Source organism: Homarus americanus, unplaced genomic scaffold, assembly GCF_018991925.1.
Source record: "Homarus americanus isolate GMGI-L3 unplaced genomic scaffold, GMGI_Hamer_2.0 scaffold19318, whole genome shotgun sequence".
NCBI classification, from domain to species: domain Eukaryota; kingdom Metazoa; phylum Arthropoda; class Malacostraca; order Decapoda; family Nephropidae; genus Homarus; species Homarus americanus.
Window position 1 is genome coordinate 8,416,297 of NW_024732238.1, and position 18,699 is coordinate 8,434,995.

An 18,699-nucleotide genomic window follows, 5' to 3' on the forward strand; every position below is an offset into this window, starting at 1 on the left:
GCAGAGAAAGAAAGTGAAAAACACTTAGATTACAAACATTATAATACCAAATGGACGAGTTGACGGTTCTGGGTAAACACAAGAAATACACTCTGTCACGTTCGTAGAGTGATACGGTATATATAATGTGTAATAAAAGTTTAAAGTCCTGCTATAACAATCGAGCTAAGTTTATTTCTCTAGAAACAGGGCATTTAATGACGTCACTTGTTTCAAACTCCCCTGCAGTCTGAGGTAGTAGAAAGGGTGGCCTCTTCAGACCCCAAATGCCACGTTCTGGTAAGTTTTAAGGGTGATTTTCTATGGCCGGGCGGACATTTCGTAAGTGAAGGAATGTGCCGTGAACAGCAGCCTTAAACATAGGTTGGATGGATATATGAGCGATAGGGGTTGGGTGTAAATGGGACTGCCCAGTATGGGCTAATAGGCTCGTTGCAGTTTCCTCCATTCTTATGTTCTTTTGGACATAAAAACTCCCATGTTCACACCAGCTCAGCTGTCATGTACTATTACCTGGTAAACTTTCTCTTTTTTCAGTGTATTTACAGAGTATATCAGAACTAGGTAAAAGGCAGCTACCAAACAAGGAGGTACTACCGCCTGGGAAGATGTTGGAAGTATAATGTATTGTCTAATGGTAGACCCTGCAGCCACATGGCATCACAAAAATTGTGACCAAGTCCCAGGTTGCTGATCTGACTTTCTGCCCCATTTACACACAATTGCAGGGTCTCAATTGTTTCACTTACTATTGACAACACAACATACATACTGTATATTGTTTCTCACTTTTGGTCTTTTTTTTCATTTTGTATTTTTTTATGGTTCTTTTTATTATTATTATTATTATTATTATTATTATTAATTATTATTATTATTATTATTATTATTATTAATTATTATTATTATTATTATTATTATTATTATTATTATTATTATTATTATTATTATTATTAATTATTATTATTAATTATTATTATTATTATTATTATTATTATTATTATTATTATTATTATTATTATTATTATTATATTTTCGTCCCCCAGGCCCTGATGTGGGTCAGTGACCTGTGCCCGGGTGGGCTAATCCCCGTAAAAAAAAAAAAAGTGGAGATAAGAGCAAATTTAAAAGTAATGGCATTGTGTGGACTTTGTTTTGAGAATGCCTGGTGCTAGTTAACATGACAACATAGTGCTGTTATTGTTTTGATGATTCGCTTATTAACCACTGGGATATATCATCATTATATTAATTAATGGGTTAAATTTTACTTTAACTACCATAAGTATTTTGATGCTTAGATTCGAGATAGGCTTACTGGGTAAATTTTAAGTTTTGGTCATCCCTGTACTTAGACATGTAGACTATGTTTCTTTTTCTGATGTGTTATGAACGATTTAGACCCTAACCTAACCTAACCTAACCTAACCTATGATCTGTATTTTCTTATGCGATCGAAAATGTTTTGCGACAGAAATCCTGTAGTGATAATGTGTCTTATTGTTTAAATTACTTAATCCCATAGTTAGAATAGTAAGGTTCCCCAGATGACCAAGTCCAAAATAATACCAATATTGTTTGGAATGTTTATACTATGAAATTTGTTGTATGGGCAGCAAATATCCATTGAATTAGTTTATGTACTTAGTAATATTTATATATTCAAAATAGTATTACCGTGTTGCACAGTAAAGCACAATTAATTATCTAATAATATTTATTTACAGAGCCGATCAGCCGAGGTTGGACAACTACAGCTGACTGCCTCCCCCTGGGAAACTCGCCCCAACCAGTGAAGTCACAACCAATCACAGCTTTTCGCAGTTACGTGACTTTTTAGCAACTTTAACCCTTATTTTTGATACTTTTTGGCCCAATTTATTTAAAAATATCATTACCATAGTGAATTAAAGCGTTTTCTTTACCCATTGACCTGACATCTTACGAAAAAATTCCGACTGTCAACTCGTCCATTATGCCTTAGTATTGTAGTGGATTCCTTCCCAACAAACGCTTGTCGCTGAGTAGCCGACCCCGCGAATTCCCCAGTGTATGCCTCATGGTCTAGGTCAACCAGCGCCGCCTTACATGATGGAGGTCAACTATTAAGCCACGCCTACCTCCGCTATATAAGACCTAGCTCTAGTGGTGACCTACCTCTCTTTCTACCTGCACCAACCAGCAAGCAACACCTCTTCCTCCTGCCTGGCGGCCCTCGCTCCCGCCGGCGAGCATGGCGACCCACAAGCTGTCCACCTCTGAGTACCCTCACCAACCAGCTCTCTCTACTCAACGCTTGTAACCACGCTGCCTTCCCAGCACCAAGCTGCATTGTACATCTAATACAACATGTATACAGAGAGCACATTGTGAGTTTCCTTTCTCCATCCCATCCTGAGTGTGAACCCAACATAACGTACCCCACAGTATAACAATATCAACTACCAGCAGTTAGAGCGTGTCTTCCGGACGACTGACTAAGATAATATCAGCAAAGGAAAAGGTGAACTGTGATGTGAGTAAAAAAAAAACTTACAGTATCGTGAATGGTGAAAGCAAAAAACAAAACAACAATAATATTAGAACACAACGATATTTCTCTTCAGTTATTGTAGCGTCATAGTATGGTATTGATTGTAAAAATGGGTAATAGGTATGTAATGCTAAAAAAATAGTGTTAGTTTCATAAAGCAGGCTTAAACAGCTGTTTTGGGATGAAACCAAATATACAGTATATGGTGTACAAGAGAGATAGGTTATACGTTAGCTTAGTGATTGGCGGGAATAGCGTGGATTCTTAAATTACGTTTCTAGGCTATTTTGTGCAGTGGGAAAATTTCTATAAGTATGAAATTGGATTATATTTTAAATTTTGAAATCTCATCCGAAGTTAGTAGGATATAATAACTTCTATGAGGTAAACTAAGCACGAAAATCAATAGTTTAGGATCTCGTCTGAACAGTGACTGAATAAATGGAGGACAACGGGAGTGTGTGGTGTGGTCAAGTGTTATCCCTTCTATTTTAACTCTTACGACAGTTTTGTGAAGGCTTTGGCATAATGTCGCTGCTGTTGAGAGTGTGTAAATGTCAAGTGATCATACTGTGGGAACGCAGAGTGTATTAGGTGAGTACCAGTATTGTAATTGAGTCAGCGCAAGTATGCTGTCCTACCCAGTTATCAACTAATATGTATAGAGACACAGATGATCAACTGTTGACATGTAGTGAATGACTCCCAAACTTTGTTGATGCATTTTTGAGAAGACGATTCTTGAGATACTATTGTGCGTGAAGTGTAATCATATGTGTAGTTTCTTGAATTATACTGATAGTGTAATTTAGTTTTCCTCCTCACTGTTTACTTATGTTGCTCACTTTGAGGATCGCGTGTTGTGCTTATGTCCAGTCTGGGGATTACATCATCAGAGGTCGGAGTGTGTCCTTGCCTTAGCAGACACGTGAACCAGTCTTTATAATTTAAGTTTTGAACACGGTATTATTCAGACCAACGAGGAAAAGACCATCTCAGTGGTTAGATTAAGTTGGAGTCTGTTAGGACTGCGCTCTATTTCACCTGTCTTTTCCCAGTTTATCTTCGGAATTAGATGATAATCATCAATGGATATGAACATTAATGTAGGCTTGATGGAAGCCACACCTTGCACACGCCTCTCTGGGACATTACCCCCCCCCCCCCTTTATCATCATCACCGTTTTAAGGCAATTTTCTACGCTGTGTGGGTGTATGATGGGTACATGGTGATTTGCACTTGTTCTGTTCGACCGCACGTCTGTAATATCCAAGTTACGCATAAAGTAACCAATGAAGATTAGTGAAATAGTGTAGACTTCATTTTACACATCCTTGATTGCGTGGAACCTGTAGTAGGGTGTGTCTTAGACGGCCTCCGTCTTTCACACCTCCCCACAAAGATCTCCACCATTCTGGATTTAGTAAAACTTCACATCACTACATGTATGTAATTTTAAGCTACCATTACATGTAGGAAGAGGAGGCATAATGATTTACACCTGTTGGTCCATACATACATATACGTTCCACTTAAGTTTGTTAGCAAGGCTCAGCAAAACGTGTGCAATGCAGTACAGTGATTTTTTTCATCTGAACATGATTTGATTAGATTTTCAAATTGTTCCACTGACGTTAAATTTTTAGTATTTTTAATTGTTTACAGTTTTTTTTTTATATCTGATATTCTGTGTACAGTTTGTTAGCGAGTTTCAGTAAAAATATCATGTAGAGTACAACTGCATTTTTTGTTCGGCTCAATAAAAAGATGACCTGATTAAATTTTTATCCTGTTTAATTATTATTTTTGTCGTCTTCGTGGCTTTTATCTGTAAAATTTTGTTGAAAATTTGTCAACATTATACTGCAAAAGTATCATATGTAGTAGGTAGTAGGCAGCTTTCAAACAGGCAGGTGCTAACGCCTGGGAAGATATTGGAAGCATTATGTGTTGTCTAATGGTAGACCCTGATTTTTTTTAATTTTTGTATTATTATTATTATTAGTGTTATTATTTTATTTTTAACTTTGTATTTTTTATAGAAAAAAATATTTCCTATGATTTATTTCATTTTTATTTTTGTATTTTTATTATAAATTTTATTTTCTATGAATTATTATTATTATTAGTAGTAATAGTAGTAATATTATTGTTATTGCATTTTCGCGCCCCCCAGGCCCCGATGTGGGTCAGTGACCTGTGCCCGGGTGGGCTAATCCCCGTATAAAAAAAATTAAATAAATAAATAAATATGTATAGAAGTGATCCTGTACATACAGCTTCAAAAAGTTTTCAAGTTGTTTTATTGATATTTGAATTTGTTTCATATTTTTCAACCATTTCCCCAGTAGTGCAGATCTACGAATGATTGCATGTGGTAGAATAGTTTAAAGAACTAGCAAAATCTGCTGTGCGGTGATGAAAGAACTACGAACATTGTTATTTACGTTTGTCTCGCAGTAAGGGAGTCGTCGCAATGGGTAATGCGATATACTGGTTAATTCTCTCCCATTATGGATTGTTGTTGTTTTTTGTTTTAATAGTCGCCACTTATTAGCTTACTAGCCGTTTGGGCGGTCAGGAGGAAACCGGGGACAGGGAACCTGTGATGTGGGGTATGTGATGTTTGGGTTCACACTCAGGATCGGATGGAGAAAGGAAACTCACAATGTGCTCTCTGTATACATGTATTGGATGTACAATGCAGCTTGGTGCTGGGAAGGCAGCATGGTTACAAGCGTTGAGTAGAGAGAGCTGGTTGGTGAGGGTACTCAGAGGAGGACCAGCTTGTGGGTCGCCATGCTCGCCGACGGGAGCGAGGGCCGCCAGGCAGGCGGAGGAGGAGGAGGTGTTGCTTGCTGGTTGGTGTAGGTAGAAAAGAGAGAGGTCACCACGAGGTCAGGTCTTAAATAGCGGGGGTAGGCGTGGCTTAGTATGGCGGCGCTGGGGAATTCGCGGGGTCGCTTACTCAGCAACAAACAGTGTTTGTAGGGGAGAAATCCACTACAGGATCGCGCTGGATAACACCCTTCTCACGTGTGTCCGGGCCAAGGCTCGAACCCTTGACATATTCGTGAGAGTTACGCGCGTTACCACTGTACCATCTACAGGTACATATTGTAAAAAAAAAAATATCTCGCCAGCACCATGATATCAGTATGGACGGACACATGGTCACAAACACAACTCTTGTTTTCAACGCATTAATGCAATATATAGGTAAAGCCGGTACCTCTGCCATGAGATAAGATGGGGGAAAAGTAAGAGGTTTAACTCCTGGACCGCAGGGGAGTTCCGGAGATCAGACAAACGGAGGCTTGCATCACTTGATGTATTCAGCTCTACTTAAGGACGTTTTGCAACAAATATGTTCACTCGGAGATGTCTGGTCGATGTTGAAGTGTACAGAGATGTGAAACAATAAAATGTGCTCTACCGTCCTCATGTTTTTCATAACATAATTTAAAGCTTTCGGTTGTCCAGAGCTGTTTTGCCAAGGACCCACAGTTCGGTGTGGAGTAGTTCGTACGGCTTAGGTGTCGTCTTGATGCTGAGAGCATTTCTCGTGGTGTGTGTTTTGTTTGGTTGTGAAGAGCTTTTAGCTACTTTTATCCCGTAATGCTGTCATATTAAACGCCCTGACTTATGTTACCAAGATGCTGGTAGTAACTGTTGACCTCATTAAGCCAGGTCAGGTCAAGTGAGCTCGCCTTGAATCAAAACAAGAACACTTAACAAAGAAGCAACGAGACTGAAGGAAGAAGTAGGATGACTTTAAGAAATATGACGATACAAGATAAGTGAGACAACTAGAAAAATAAAGGAGATTTAAGTAAGAAGGTTCACGGAAGAAGAAAAGGTGCAAATAAGAAGTTTGAAGCTTCCTAAAGGTAAGAAGACTCAAGCTAAAAGGAAGAGGACTCATGAATGAAGATATGATAACTCTCAAGACTCCTGTTAACTTTGAACCCTCTGACTGATCTTAACCTATACCAAAATTTGCTTGTGATATAACATTTCCACAACCAAGTAATACTTTGATCAGCGTCTGAGTTTGAGGAATCAGGTAATCAATCAATCTTAGGGAAATCATGATTAAGATTTTTATTACCTGTATTTTCATTCAAGAGAACACGAATGATGGGAATAAATAATAGTAATGATATTGGTGACAGATGGATTCAGATTCCTCATCACATTTTCTAGCTTACCATGACAACTACTGCATCTTACATATTTTTAGTGTGTGAGATGGTCAGGATATCAATGCTGTTAAGATTCAACTTCACGAAATGCAAAAGGATGCACCTAGGGCGTACCAGTAGTAAGGAGGCGTACCACATATCCCATCGTGGCGAAGAAAAATGTTATTAACTGAGATCAAATGTGAAAAGAAATTTGGGTGTGTATGTTGACAACGAACTGAAGGTCTCGGACCATTGTGAGAAGAAGGTAAATCAAATAAATAAATTAGTGGACCTTATAAGAACTCCGTTCACCTACATTGACGCTCTTCAAAAGTGAGATGCTTCCCCGTTTGGAGCGCTGTACTGTTACACTGTTTGGTGCCTGAGATATGTTAGACACTGTAAGTTGATTGAGAATGCCCAAACGAGGTACACCAGGCTGGTGCCTGCACTCCGGAACTTCGCGTAGAGGATAAAAGGTACTAAGAAGCCAGAGTGATTAGAACGTCTGCAGTTGCCAAGCTTACGCTATAGGCGGGTAGCAAGGGGTGACTTGATAGGAGTCTAAAACCACCTCAGAAGACATTTATCAGTCGAGTGTTCATACCTGGAATTAGCGGATGGCTGCCCCACTAGTGGCTGAAGAAGCCACAATTTTAGAAAATTACCAGGGCAAAGTTTTTTTGGGAGTGAGAATTGTGAATTTTTGGAATAATTTGTGAGAGAGCGTTGTGATGGCACCAGACTTGACCAACACTGGAACAGGTTTAGGAGACTTGACCGATCACCCAAGCGGCTAACAGGCCGATCAGTGGCGTAGATGAAAGCTAAAAATAAAGCAAGGATTTGCTTTATAAGGTAGTTAAAATATTGGATTTTTCTTTTTGAATTGCAAGATCACGGATGCATCCAGGGAGTATTCCGTGATCTGTACCTTAACTTACAGAAAACTATCATGTTTATTAATATGCGTTAATAATCGTGTAGGTCTGTTGGAATAGAATAACTTGGGATTGTCAATAAATCCTGTTTGAATATGGCGGGTGAGTGCGCAGTCAGAGCGCGGTAGAGGGTGCAGCACCCGTCGTGACGTCATATACATCTTGCTCTCTAGTGGTTGCTATTTTATTCATGGCTGTGTGGTAATTGTACACTATTTTAATTCAATTTTGTTATCTCATCTTGTATTTTTAATTAATATGGCATTATTGAATGACTGATGTAAGTAACGAAATTTATATAATGTCGCAAATCTACAAGAGAAAAATTCATGTCACGATTTTGGCAACAACTCATCAGTCTTCTGGCGGCTCAGCTGTTAGTGGTAAAGCCGTCTGCTACGTCAAGTGAATTTTCGTTTATTTACATTCTAACGTCAATTCGTCTGTGTCAGGTAGGTGATGAATGGCAATGTTTATGTGTGGACAAGCAGCTGGTATACCCACGGTCTCCCACAGAGGAACTAAGTGACCAAGAACATAAGGAAGCAAGTGGTTGTACTGTAGAGTGGTCGTCTCGGCCGCATACTGACTCCAATCGTTTTCAGTGATCGAGATGGGAAAAATATGGAACAATTGTTCCCATTTCCCTCAGCCCAACATTTCTGTATACATCAGAAACCTCGAAAACGGCGTTTATTAATTGAATTCGATTCATGCATTGTCTTTTGGTAGTAAATGAAGTGTGTATGTGTGTGTGTGTGTGTGGGGCAAGTCAGGCAGACCCTTATTCCCTACCTTGTTTTCGGTTCCAACAAATTAATCGTTATTTGGGTCTTTAATTACCTACTTTGATTTGCAGAACGTTGAGAAAATCGCCATCTAGGGAGTCGAGTAAGACCAACAGTGTGGTTTCTTTGTTATTATTAGAATCTTCAGTGATTCTCTATATCCACTTAAATAAACATCTTCCTCCTAGGCATCAGATGACATTTAACAGGTGAAATAAAATCCCCAATCTGACTTATGCACCATCACATGGAAAGTCCTCATAATAGATGGACACAATATAAAATGGTGAGTTATGCTGTATTTTGTTTGTGTACAGGAAGATGTAATTCTGGCAGAATAATTCAACTAGAATTATATACCTTATCCTGCAATGCCTTATAATGTGTCATCTTATTCTTGAGCCAGTATATTTCCTCTGCCTTGTACAGTAAATTTGGGAAGAAGTTGAAGTTATATTAATATTTCTCTTCAATGTTCTGTAAAAAATAATATAATTTAATACTTGTGATGTTTATGTTGTGAATGAAGGCACTACACACCTGTATGTTCAGGCCTTCATTAAATTGTGTGACCCTAGTTGGTACAGTACCTACTCTTTGTGACTACTGTCGGTTCCTAAGTAAGCTTAATTAATATAGTGTACAGTACAGTACCTATATGGAGTACTTTATGAGAATTGATTTTTCTCCGAATTTTCTGTGATTTAAGGAGAAGTAAACTTGATATATTAAAGTTTTTTACATTTTGATTTAGAATTTATGAAAAACCTTTATACTGTATTGTATTTTCTTCATAAGTTATATAATCTACTTTTTCTACCATACTATAACAGTGTGTTCTTCAAATGCCTTTTTCTCTCAGTAATTGAAGACGTGTTTTCTTTCTGCAAATATTTAGGTAAATGTTTGTTTTAGTTACACAACAGAAACTAAAAAAAAATTGTTTTTTTCAGGATGTATTTTATGCTGTTTCAAATGATTTTGACCTTCATTTCCGTCACAAATGAGCCATTATGGAGCTATGACCCCACCAATTACTGACAATTATGGTGGTTCAAAGTGGGCAGAGCTTTCAAGTAGAGAGAAATCGTGAGGTGAAATACTAAAAAGAACACCAAACAAACCTTTGAAAACCTTACCTAACCTACCCGGTATAAAAATCCTAAAACTATAAAAAGTTTACCTTATTTGTGTTTTTGGTATTTAGTATGTGATAGTGGTGTTGTTTTTGGTGGTCAGATGAGGAGGAACCCATAAACTCAAAAGCAATTCTTAACCTTTTTACAAGTTAGGAAAGGTTAGGTAAGGTTTTCAAAGTTTTTTTTTTTTTTTTTTAATCACCTCTACCTACTTTGAACAACCATGATTGTCAGTAATTGGTCAAATCTCCATAATTGCTCCTTTGCGACGGATGTGAAGGTCAGATTCATTAGAAACAGCACAAAGTACACCTGTAAAACCAATTTTTTTAGTATTTTCTGTGGTGTAACTAAAACAAATCTTTACCAATATTTATATTGGATAGATTTATTAATTGTGCCTAGCTGGTCTCCCATAAGGTTCAGTAAAGGCCATTCCCAAAGCACAGCAGAAAACTGTATTACCTGGGGGAATTTTTTTTTCAACTGAGTGGGGTCATGGTGGATAACATCCTTCTCATATCCAAGTCACAGTGGTGAGAGGCAAGCAGAATACAGCTCTACCTCTGGCGTGTAATTTTTATATGGATATACAGTTGCGCAAAAATTTATTAGCAAGGCAACATTAATAAAATATATCGGAAAAAATGGAACATGAAACACTGCCTGTTGTTATGTTTTGCCTGTTGACACCTGTTTGTTCATGAGGTACAGTACGTACCTACTGTAGTGTCTCACTGAAAATGTTGTTGATATTCATTTATATAAAGTGCTGGTGTATGAAGATTACTTTGTCCTGACCCCATTATTTCACGAGTTTTTTTTTAATATTTTCATTAAAAAAGTAAACTCAGTTGCTTATATTTCAGCTAATAATTTACTATACTGTAATGAGTTTCTAATACAGTAATTGAATTAGATTGATAAGAGCATAATTATTTTGTATCTGTGTATGGGTGACTGAGCTACTCTTGGTTACCTCATGCAGTCCTTACTCTAAAACATTCAGGTAATGACCTTGTAGTTTCTCCTTCAACAGCTAAGGTTACGTCACCCCCTATTACTGTTCTGTACTGTAACAGCAGTAGTAGTCACCCCCTAGTACTGTACTGTACTGTAGCAGCAGTAGTAAGAGGAGATCTAATAGTAATAGCACAACGATAATACAGAGGAGCTCTTGGGTTGTATTACAATATAAGCATTTACACGATCTCTACACAAATTTTTAAAGTAGTGTGTATGTTGTACATTTTTTGAGACACACTGTAGCAAATCATTCAGGTTGATGGTTAACTGTATCTTGTAATGCATCTCATCACTGTTCTATGAGTTCTAAGTTGATGGTCAGTGATACTTTATTCTGCCTTCCTCTGATCACCTGTATGTCACCTAAAATGTTCGAGGAATTGTGGAGGTTAAGGTCACCATGATACCGGTACATGCTGTACCTCACCAGGACTACCAGCTGTTGCTAGTTCTTTTGGGTAGAGTGACATGCAACTATTTGTTCAGAGAAAAAATGTCCTTCACTGTAAAGCCCGGTACTGTGTGTGTGTGTACAGTGTGTGTGTGTGTGTGTATATATATATATATATATATATATATATATATATATATATATATATATATATATATATATATATATATATATATATATATATATATATATATATATATATATATATATATATATCATGTAGAGCCACAATGAAAATGTGGATAAGATAAATCTTGATAAAATCACACAGGGAAAAGGGAAACAATGGAGCACCTTAGCTTTCGTCTTTATTCAAGACATCTTCAGAGGCAACTGAATTACATGGACAGAGAGAAGCTTAAGTACTGTACACAGGGTGACCTTGCTAAACATGAGGTCAGGTCATAAACATGACATCCACTAATCCGCACACCAACACCACCACACTCGCAAAGGAGCTTATGAGAAAAGGCAATGTGACTAGTCAAGTTAAGTCAGGTCAAAAATATGGGACCCACTAATCATCTATCGTACATCTAACTCCAATGTTTTAAAAGCATTTTTAACCTTGGGCCGCTGACAAATAAATTTGTGTAACATATTATCAGTTTTGTACTGACCATCACTGAGGCTTCAACCAGAAGTCTTTCTGTGACACATGATGACTTATACACTTCTAAACTGTTTTCCAAATCAATGGGATGATTATTGTTCTTAACATGAACGAACGGTGCACTGCTTTCAGATGCTGTTCTGATATTGTACTTGTGCTGTTTAATTCTGAGTTGCAATGCTTTCCCAGTCTGTCCTACATAATTTTCATTACAATTGCTACATGGAATGCAGTAAACACTTCCATTTACATTCAAGGTTGGAATATTCTTGAGTAATATATTAGTAATAGTTGAGTCATACTTAAAAACAACATTAATATTTAATAATTTAAGGGACTGAACTAACGGGACATCTGCATTGCGATGAGGCAGAGTCAAATTATTCTTAAATGTAGGAATTTGCCGCCTGATTTGAGTAGAATGAAAGGATTTTTTACCCCTTTTAAAACAAAGATCAACAAACAATGAAGGGTACCCAAGTTTTTGTGCAATGGACTGAATGTGTTTCAGTTCTTCATCAATATATTCAGTGTCACAAATATGGAAACATCTCAAAAACATACCAGAAAAAACTGACACTGGTAGATTCCAGGTGACTCGATAAAAAATGTATGAAACTGCTACCTGTGTAGGCTTTCTGTACACCTTAAATTTATAATTATGACCATATCTAATGATAGCATATCAAGAAATGGAAGCGATCCATTTATTTCTCTTTCAATTTTGAACGTAATACTAGTCCAACCTTGAATGTAGAGCATCATTTTCATATTCCAGATGAATTTTTCTGTTCCGTCTGATTTTCTTCTATGCAACATAATTTTCCGCCAATCCGGCCGGGGATAGCCGGTCACTAGGGGGGGGACTTGTGGGGCAGGATACATGGACCTGGGTTCACCCTCTGTACACGAGTATCGGCTAGATCCTTGACCCCCTATCCCACGCCCCCCACAGCGGAAATCCCCTCTCTGATTCGGCTTGCCAGGGTTTGATGTGTGGTGCTGCATTCCACACGCCTTAACTTCCTAAAGTAGAAAAATATAAAATCTCCTTAATCTTAGACCAAAGGAGGACTTGAAAGAAGTGAAGTGGTGTGTGGTGGGTGTGGTGCTTCATTCATCACCCTGCTTCTCCTCTGCTCGTATGTGCTGTGGTTGGAGTCAATACTTGGTCCATCGTCACCTCTTTATTGCTGCTGTGTCGTAGGGGGCCGTTATCCTGGCCGATCACTGCCTACAGCTTGGACATGCGACGTCAACATTTGGCTGGCCATGGGGCGGTACTGTGTGTGACATTTGACAGAGAAAGACAATCCTAAAGGGATGATGGATTAGTTGGAAGTGCATCTGTAAAAAAATAATATTTACTTTATACATTACGTCAATGTTTGGCAACTATGGGTTCCGTCACGACAATGTTCTCAAGGCTGGTTCGAGGAGTGAAGCTCTGCTCACTACGCTGAATAGTATTTATCACTACGAGTCAAATAGTACATTATAAATCATACTAGCCTAAAGATACACCGAGTGAAGCTCTGCTCACTACGCTGAATAGTATTTATCACTTCGAGTCAAAGAGTACATTATAAATCATACTAGCCTAAAGATACACCGAGTGAAGCTCTGCAATTATCGCAATATTAAGTTACACTAACCATCATTATCAACACACGGCTTATGGGAACAAAAGACTGGGGATTAGTGAGGTCACACGGGGCGGGACAGGTCGGGTGGGTTGGGGTGGAGCGGGTATGGAAGGGTAAGGAGAGCGAGGTGGGGATTAGGACAGGGAGGAGGATGTAGGTTGTAAGACATGTTACATTATAACAGTTAGTATGGACACAGCTTCTATCACTAAAACACAATGGGTACATGTAGCACTGACCGACAATTAAAATGCACTAGGGATACTGAAAACGTTACCAATCGCGGGGGACACTGACAAATTATATTAAGCACTGAACATATTCTGGGGAGTTATGCTAACAATAATTCGCACATACAACAAATAGAAACATTTACACTAGGACACTTTTCACGCTATACTACAAGGGAATTCCTCACTACACACTTTTAAGCAATACTCAAACTGAATTAAATGAAGGATGAGACGAGCCAGGTGTTATGTCTAAACGAGGGGGGGGCGTGGGTTCACGTTATGTACACTGCCACCAGTGTAACACAGGAAACTATATGTTACTAGATAATAAAGTGAGGAGGGCGTGGGCTAATGTTAAGTGCACTGCCACCCTTATAATGAGGGGGATTTAGATAGAAATCTTAGAGTGATATTATGTAGGGGGATTGTAAAGAGAAGAAGTTTGGTAGCATGGCCCAGCTGGTTATTTACTGTTGATATTATCTTAGGGGAAATCTTTCTAAACACCAATTCTAAGTACAGCTATTTATTATTCACTCAATGATGCAGATACATTAATAGATCATTATATCGAAGTTACTAGAACATTATACAGATGTATTTACGTTACTAGACACTGACTCTCTGATACAAACATGAAATGGATATACTTCCCACCATAAGTGACTCACCCTATGGATAGCTCTGACAATGACTCTCGTGTGACCTGAGGGAGGCCAGCAGGTGCTGTTGAAGGGAGTGCTGGACTATGTCTCCTGTGGGAGACTGCTAGCTGGAGACGCAGTGCTGGGGAGGGAAGTCTCCCTCTCGACCTCAACTAGTGACGAGCGTGACTCCTTCTTCTGTCTTCAGTGATCTGAAAGTAATCTTATGTGGTAGTGGCTGCAGGTTCTATATATTGGAGATCTCCAACCGGCAGATGACCTCTCCCAATTAACACTAAACTGGGTGTGTCTTGACATGGTGTTAGGTCGGGTAACAGAAGTGTTGGCTGGTTAGCAGTTCCTTGAATTAACAAGGTCATGATGCCGGGTTGAGCTGATCAAATGGCGGTGAGAATTCTGGTTCCCTTGTGAACTTGACCTCCCTTGGGTCAGGTCTGGACATCTGTGTTTGCCCGGGTGCGTGGTCATGTCACAGGTCGGTAATGCTTCCTAATTATTACCACCCGGGTGTGTCTTGGCTGGGTGTGGTTTCTTTAACACGGTCATATCGCCGGGTTAACTCAAGTACTTTGTGGCCATCAGCTCTCCTGGGACAGGTCTTGCTGTCACTGTAAGGTGTGTCAACTTATGTGGGTTACCACGTGGGCATCTACTTACTGTTATATGTGCTGGTCTTCTCTGGGCAGTAAGCTGTGGTCTGATAAACAATCATTACACATATAACAGCCTTTTAACAGGTGAACAACATCACATATAACAGCCTTTAACAGGTGAACAACATCACATATAACAGCCTTTAACAGGTGAACAACATCACATATAACAGCCTTTAACAGGTGAACAACATCACATATAACAGCCTTTTAACAGGTGAACAACATCACATATAACAGCCTTTAACAGGTGAACAACATCACATATAACAGCCTTTTAACAGGTGAACAACATCACATATAACAGCATTTAACAGGTGAACAACATCACATATAACAGCCTTTAACAGGTGAACAACATCACATATAACAGCCTTTAACAGGTGAACAACATCACATATAACAGCCTTTAACAGGTGAACAACATCACATATAACAGCCTTTAACAGGTGAACAACATCACGTATAACAGCCTTTAACAGGTGAACAACATCACATATAACAGCCTTTAACAGGTGAACAACATCACATATAACAGCCTTTAACAGGTGAACAACATCACATATAACAGCCTTTAACAGGTGAACAACATCACATATAACAGCCTTTAACAGGTGAACAACATCACATATAACAGCCTTTAACAGGTGAACAACATCACATATAACAGCATTTAACAGGTGAACAACATCACATATAACAGCATTTAACAGCTGAACAACATCACATTTGAGGCGCTCTGCATTAGAAGGGAGTGAAGCGACAAATTAAAAAAGCTGAGAAAAACGCGTTTAAAGTTTTTCGAAGTTCAAACAACCATAATTTTTTTTGTTTTTTAAGCTTGAGGGTGTATTTTTTTATATTGTACGACTCAATCCCTCTCCTAGCGAACTGTGAAAACTGGAAGTTAGTACTGTAAATATTTATTATTTTATCGTGAGTTGAATGAGAATAACTACCCGTGATGTACAGTTGTTTGATCTTCAAACCAACAATAATCGCATTTTTCTGCAAAATTTTCTTATTATTGTGGACTAATACTGTAAAACAAGTTAATGATCACCAAAAACAGCACTCGTCTTACACCCCCCCATAAACCCCCCAATGAAATAATAATAATAAAACTCATTTGCCTATCAGTATTTATCTTTCCGTCCCTAATATTAGCCAAAGATTTATAATATTGTTAAGTATAATAGTGTGTAATAATAAGGAAACACCACTACATCCTTCCCCACCCCACCATTAACCTCCCCCCCAACGTAATTAACATACAAATACAAAGGCGGAGAAAGTTTGCATAATTTTTGGTAAAAACGGTATTGTGATAATAGTATTACAATCTTACTTTGTTTAGTTCCTTCGTTTTATTATCCCTGAAGATCGTAGTAAGTTGAAGTTACGTAAATCCTGAGGAGTGCGTATAACTTTAACTGCCTCATCATAATCAATCACGTTCTGATCAGAGTTTTTCTCTGCACTCTTTAAAACTCGCCACCTAGATTCTTCATCAACTAAATCATTGATTATTGATGCCGGCGACAGTTCAGTTTCATTATAAGACTGAGTTATGGGCTCACTTTCTCTAGCATTCGTTGGGTCAGGCTCATTTTCATCACTATCAAGGTCATTGGATGTCTCCTTCACTGTCCACTTCTACCTCCTCACAGTCTATGTTCTTGTTGTGATACATTCGTGCCACTGTTTGTGTTACTATTTTCATCTTCACTTTCATCGTCATTAATGCCATCAGTGCATGTCACGAAACTCTGTACCGGAACACAGTCTGCAAAAAGGTCTTGTGATGCATAGCAGCCTTTTTTGTATTATGAGTATACCAATATCACTATCACCAAGCATTCCTGGGGTGTTCACTTGAGCACTGTCGTCACTAAACACACACTCAGGAATAATAGGCTCCTGAACCCACACCAGAAGGCCTGGCCTCACTCGAGTCTTGCTCTAATATCTGGCAGATATTGCACAGCACTTCTGTGAAACATGAATAACGTCAATGTTACGCCGAAAAGTTATCCAAAATAACAGTAGAACGTACACTTAACCTCCTTATGCTATACAACTCGCCAAAACTAACAAGGAGGCAGCATCTGGGCGTGCGGAATGGCCGAGGAGCTGTGATGTAGCAAGGGGAAATCCATTGTGATTGGCTGCTTCAGGGGGTATGGTCTGAGGGAGGCGCGCTGTCATTGGCTCTTGCTCCACTCGCTCTGAATGGGATGTTGCCACCTTCTTTGACTGAGTGCACATCCAGATACGTAACTCCAGGCCTGAGGCGAAATCACACCTTATTTTTTAAGGACTTTTTACCATATTTCTATTCTAGCTAGAGGGTTACATCTAACGCCAACCTGAAGAGGAAGGATGAAAATAGTGATATCCATCAAAAAATGCATTTTGGCTGGTGTGTCGCTTTACCCCCTTCTAATGCTGAGCGCCTCATATAACAGCCTTTAACAGCTGAACCACATCACATATAACAGCCTTTAACAGCTGAACCACATCACATATAACAGCCTTTAACAGCTGAACAACATATACAGGTATATGTGTGTGTGTGTGTGTCCTTATCTTGAAACATACTGATACTCAGTTTAGTACTGTACAGTATTGCCCCTCCTTGTACAGTACAGCAGTACAATGCTTATGTCCCATTTCTTGGCTGAGGTCACCTACAGTTAGTGCTAAACAACCTCTATAAAAGTGATGGGAGTACTGTACAGCTGGAGAATGTAAACTATTGCCAAAACTGAAATTGGTTAAACCTGTAGATTTTTCCTTACACATCCACACTATCTAAAGTATATTGAAAAGTAAAATGGTGTGGAGCAAAATGGAGTGGAAACAATGAGGTCAAACTAACTGCAGTATAGGGGTAGGGGATATAGGAGGGATTTAGGTTAAGCTAACATCAGGTACAAGAGGAGGGGTTGTGAAAAGGTGTGAGTTCACTCTGACCAAAATTACTGTACGTACATTTGCAGTTTTGAATTAGTGAATTAGTATGGGTGTTGGATATGAGTGCATACAGAATAAAGGTTTATATATATATATATATATATATATATATATATATATATATATATATATATATATATATATATATATATATATATATATATATATATATATATATATATATATATATATATATATATACTGGAAGTTTCTATAGTTTCTATACTCCTTGGTCTGTTGGGTACAAAAAGGGCAGAGGAATACAAATAATAGATAGATTCATTTGGAATAACATAAGATGATAGATTGTTATATTGATGGCAGATTATGTTTTTTCTTATTTCAGTCATATTTTTCTGTAGTGGTTGGAACCTTACTGTAATAGCTGTCTCCTGTATAAATGTTGAATTATTGTGTATTTTTTGGTTGCCATCAATTAAATTATAATTTGTAGAAATTTTTTATCCCTACAGTCAAGTGTTTCTTGTGGTGTTTGAAATTTTTTCCTTTCAATAATTTAGAAATACATGTCGGTCAAAATTAAATTTGGGATGTACGTACCGTTCTGTAATTTCATATCAAGAATGTAGGGTTGAGCTCAGTAATGGACATTTCAATAATCAATTTACAGGAGTTAAGCTTAAAATAATTTTGGCATTATGGCACAGTAGTCTCAATGGCAGTATAGTTTTATCATTACTGTATTAGTTTATCTCCCATTACTGTATAGTCCCAACACAGTTTTGTGTCTTAGTGTAAGTGATGACTGCTGTATGTAATTTATATGACAGCCAAATATTGAACCAACATCTACAGTTCTTAAATAAATTTTTCAGTTGAAGAGTTT